Source organism: Pinus tabuliformis, chromosome 4_2, assembly GCF_031772625.1.
Source record: "Pinus tabuliformis cultivar Carrire ecotype Pingquan chromosome 4_2, CPIR1, whole genome shotgun sequence".
NCBI classification, from domain to species: Eukaryota; Viridiplantae; Streptophyta; class Pinopsida; order Pinales; family Pinaceae; genus Pinus; species Pinus tabuliformis.
In genome coordinates, this window is record NC_142304.1 from 86735367 (window position 1) to 86740739 (window position 5373).

The following is a 5373-nucleotide window of genomic DNA, read 5'->3' on the forward strand; positions in this document are numbered from 1 at the left end:
CGTTAGTCCACTCCAACAGCGTCTGCATTAGATCTCCCACCAATAACTAGGCCAAATATGATGTTGCGATAGGTTCGTTAGCTAATTCCCTTGATCTTAACATCCTTCACCTTCATGTTTGTCTTGATTCCTTGCTACTTGTCCTGCAATTGAATGACATTTATCATATGCATAATCATGTCCTATTTAGAAAATATCTATGAGTTCAGATTTTGGCATTGTTAGCACTCAAAATGAACCTCAAGGCTGAGAAGAGGCGACTTTGAGGTAACCACAGACCAAGCTTTTGATCTCGCATCTAGCCCTGCCAGACCAGAGAGGGCTCTCTCTTTTCCAACAAAATGTGGCTGTGATAACTGATTCTTAGGCTAGCTATGGAGTGCGGGGATTTGTTTGAAAGGTTTTTGACTCGAAAACAGCAAGAGAAAGGACCATTGGGCTATGGAGTCGATTCCAGTTTCTGTCGGCAAACTTGGGGCAAAGTAAGTGCAATGTTTAGCAAGATAAAATATTGCAAATGTGAGAAGAATAGGGGAGAAAGCCTGTTGCCCTGCAGGCATCAAATAGGGGATGGATCCACAGTGGCAGCGTTAGACGAAAGAGAAACACAGGGTTGCTCAATAGAGCATCTAATAGAGGATGGATTCTGCAAAGACAACCACTACATTTAACAACAAAATCATCATGAAAGGAGCATCGTGTGTAGATGAATTCCTAACACATCTCTTAGATAATGCTGTAACAAGGTAGGAAAAACAAAATATGTAAGTGAATTATAGGAAAAACATACTAGACATTAAAAACCCTGATGGATCCTAGGTCTAAAGGGCAGAAACTGCTTTATTAAAATGATATTCAAGAAAACTTTACATAGTCCCAAGCAGCCTCTCTCTGCTACAAAAATTGAACCACTATCTTTTAAAAATAATCCTATATATACTAAATTACAAATCTTTTTTATTTCCTCAATATAGGAAATAAAAAATAAAAAATAAAATCCTATCATAAAACTCTATTATAAACTAAACAATATTATAAACTCTCGTGAACTATGGCAAACAGGGTTGTTTTGAAAACCAAAATCAATGAATTTTGGTCAAGATTTGCTTCCTTTAAGGGTGGAATTTCCACAAAATCTGCCCTTTGACTGCCACCTTGCACCTGCCTGCACGAATTTTGGAGTTAGTTGATCAGCCTGTTGTTCTTGTTCCCTCAAAAAATGGAATTGAAGATCTTCCTGCTGATTTTGTAACCATTTGACAAACTGTTTCCACTTTTTCACTAGATGCTTTTGGAAATCTAGAAATGTTGGATTTTGAACATGATTCTCATCGAATGCTGGAGATACTAAGAATCAACTCCTAGCTAGCAAATATTATGCCACCTTCTTTAATCATATGATAAGCTCCTCAAAAACCTCCATAAGCATCATCTTGATTCCATTAAGGGAGTGAAACCTATCGATGAGCTTCCCAGGACTTCATTTTAACTATAACCACCTGCTTCTCCCTGAAGCACGGGAGTTTCAACTTCAATGAATCCAAGCTCTTCCATCTTTTTACAAATATTTGAAATAATCTTTGATCTTGAATGAAAAGTATCTGCTACTTCTGGATTTTCAATCATGTCCAAATATCGTTGGCGATATCGATTCTCAACATCAGTCAGACCATGATACTTCTCTGTCAATGGAAGTAGGGACTTTGCAAGAATTGAAAATTCCTTCACATACACCGAAAACTCTCCTTTCTCAATCCACTTTACAGAGCTAGATGCACCTAAAATATCTCCAATGTCCACAAGCATCTTTAGCTGCTCAAACATGTCTTGATCTAGCCTTGCTTTCTCACAATAAAGCTGAATGACACCAGAATCATCTCTCAAAGTCAGAAAAGCAAGCTTGCCAAAGGACCTTCGTGCTATAATCCTGCCAGCAACTGAAACTTGGTCCTTTTCGTCATCGGCTACTTCTCCATTTTCCAAATTTGCATACAACCTTTGCAATTGGCTCGAAGAATGCATTCTTCCCCAACTATAGGCATAAGGCTCAAGGCCGCGAGCCCATATTTCTTGAACCTTGTTTAGTCGAATGGTGCAAACAACATCCCTATTGGAGGTAGATAATGCATTTTCCCCTTCCTCTGTTCCTCTTCCTCCCCTGTTGGGTGTTTTCTTTTACCTTGGTCCTCTGCTCTTCTTCACCACTTGGGCTTCGAGTTTAGTATTAGACGAGCAGCACCTAAGCCAAATGCCATCTCTTACAGGCAGTGATTTTATGCTTCTTCTATTGAAATGCCTAAGTGAATAATAAGTTGAGAGGCATGAAGAAATCCTCGCACTGCATGCCTTCATGGCTTCCATTGTCCGCCCTGCGACCAAATAAACTGAGCAGACTACTTACTCATGGTCCTCCATATAGTTGAAAGCATCATCAAAACCCAGTTTATGTTTTAGCAGATCAACCTTCTATTTATTACCCGCACTCCCTACAACATAGCAACCCATCAACTTTGCAGACTGCCCAACAAGCTGGCCAATAGCCCCTGAAGCGGTAGAGACAAAAACATGCTCCCCCTTTTTAGGAGAGCAAACCTCAAAATATATAGGATGGCACTACGCGCAACGCCAAAGGGCTACACGCAGCGCCATAGTACAGAAGCACAGCGCCACATGAGGATGGTCCTACGCGCAGCGCCAAGGGAAACAAATTTCTTTGTTCCCTTCAAAACAAATGTGATTGGTTAGCAGATTCAAAAGATTAGCTATTAGAATGTGCCCAAAGCCATAAAGATCAAGTTGTGCATGCAGTGAAATTGTTATAGTGGAAATATACAATGTGACCTAGCCGAGAAGCAACAAGAATGATCTCAACACCACCAATCAGCATTGCTACCACTCGAGACATCGATGGACACATTGTAGGCACAACTTGAGTGCAAAGAAGGGCCACTTCAATCACTTTGAGGACTTCTTCTTTTGAGCATGTTGATTCTATCTCAGCATCCATCAATTCTAGAGGCCTTCCTTGCTCATAGGGATGCCAGGTCCACTCTAGAAGATAAACCATCCTCTGTGGCAAGCTTGTGTCTGTGTTTCTCCTACCACTCACAAGTTCCAAAGCAACTACTCCAAAGCTGAATACATCTGCTTTTTCGGTCAGATAACCCTGCATAGCATACTCCGGAGACATATATCCAACTGTGCCAACAACTCTTGTGCTGATGTGAGTTGTAGTCTCATCATATAGCTTAGCCAAGCCAAAATCTAATATTTTAGGGTTCAGAGACTCATCCAACAGAATGTTACTGGCTTTGATGTTTGACTTGTGTTTGTTGTGGATGCAGGGGCGCATAGGATTTGGAGCTGGTTGGTCTTCAACAATACTTCCATTCATGCATTGTATGCATTTTCTTCATCAAAGCCTTCTCTATCACGCTACTCATTATTTCTTGATGAGATAATAAAAAATGTTTATGATAGCCTTTATGATTGATAAACATTCAAATGTTGTGCAACATAATTACTTTCATGAAATTGACATAATTCTCATCCACTGGTAACCCTGCAACACTAAAGCAACCTTGATCATCTTCTTTGCACCGCCAGCCCTTCGGTATACAGTTTCAAAAGAAATTCTAGGCGAGATGTTATCACTGCAGACAAGTGCTTTGTTGCTGCCCAATTTAAACAACAGCCGGTTAGGACAACAGTCGTCCCATCAAATGAGCAACAATATTAATTTGACCATATCTTCTGATCCGAGAGTCGGTTTTTGGAGTGTGATATACTGTTGGAAAGCTCTTTCTGAGCTGCTTATGATGGATACACTTATGACATGTTTTGTGCTGAATATCATGTACAAAACATCTAACAAAATAGACATAATAAGAGGCCCATTTTGATCACTGAAGGAAGGCCAAAGGACTGACTCTAATAGTGGCGCTATCTGGGATGGTAGCTCCTTGGAGGTGCCAAGAACCGTAGATCTCTAGGAACATGCAGATTAGTTCCTCATCCATTAGGAAATACGGTCAAACAACTGCAAACCCAAAACAACTTATACCAATCCATAAAACATACACATACTGCAACCTGTACATAGAAAAATACCAGAAACTGAAATGTTGCCTTGGGCAGCTTATTTATTTACAAATCTACCCTACTCTGATGAAAAATCAATAAATCAAGTGATGTGGTAATGCCAGATCAACCAATCAAGTAACTGTGACAAGGATGCTGCTTGGAAGTGCTTGACCCAGGATGCAAATGTAAACACTGGCAGCCATACATGCACATAATGAGTTTGGCTGTGTGAAAGAAAATCTGACTTATCATTCAAACTGAAAAAATACTCCATATATGCGACAACAGGATCAAAGAAACCAGACACTATTTGTTGCCCTAACTCCTCAACACAGACCTCCAACTGCAAACTGTGAATGCAAACATCCACGGGCAGCCTTACCTTCTCTTCCTTTTTTTGAAAAAGGACCCCAAAGAATGGGACTTGACAGTCCTGATCCTGGGATTGTATTTGGGTCTCCAATTCAGTTAGATCTCCTTCAGTTTTGATGGCAAACTCTTGCAACAAATTGAGCTTAACTTCATGGCTACATCGATAGGATTTCAGATAAGAAGAAAGAGATGAAGAAAAGTTCTCATCTACCTCATTGTTTGTGCACATATCCTCCCATTCTCTAAAGCCTTGAATAGAGGGCACCTCTATTTTGAATTCTTCCTCTTTCTCCATCCATGTTTCAAGAAAGATATGCCAAAAATCTGCGAATGACTTAATAGATATGATCGGAAAACTTTGAATCCATCTTCTACATTTGCCTTGAAACGAATCAATGAACAATCTGATGAAGACATCTTCCTTTTTAACTCTAAGAATTTTCACAAATGTTTTAAAATTTTCTATATGTTCAAGAGTCAAAGTCAGATCTTCCCCATTGAATTTAGCTCCATTACTCAAAATATATGCATCCTTTGGTAATTGATTAGGAAAAACAGGAAGATTAGAGAAATCGATACATGAATACCTTGAACAAATAGAAGCAACATCTGAGTCCTTCATTTAGCCAGTGGAGCCACCATCAATACTTTGAAACTCAGGATTTCTTATAGTGGAGTCGTCAGGCGGATGTTTCAGCCTTCATATGTGTTTGATTGCTGCCCACCATCAACAACCAGATCTGCAACTTGAATGATCTTTCCCGGAGAAGATCTTTCACCTCGTCCCCGGTAGCGGTGCCAAAATGTTAGCACTTAGAATGAACCTCAAGGCTGAGAAGAGGCAACTCTGAGGTAACCACAGGCCAAGCTTTTGATCTGGCATCTAGCCCTGCTAGACCAGAGAGGGCTCTCTCTTTG

General features: G+C 40.1%; 2 pseudogenes; both read right to left on the bottom strand.

Moving 5' to 3' along the window:
• Positions 1 to 1485: 1485 nt before the first annotated feature.
• On the bottom strand, positions 1486 to 2022 carry LOC149168321 (lysine--tRNA ligase, chloroplastic/mitochondrial pseudogene; annotated as a pseudogene).
• A 769-nt stretch (positions 2023 to 2791) lies between these two features.
• Positions 2792 to 3394, bottom strand: LOC149168322 (putative LRR receptor-like serine/threonine-protein kinase At1g56140 pseudogene; annotated as a pseudogene).
• Between the last annotated feature and the right edge of the window lie 1979 nt (positions 3395 to 5373).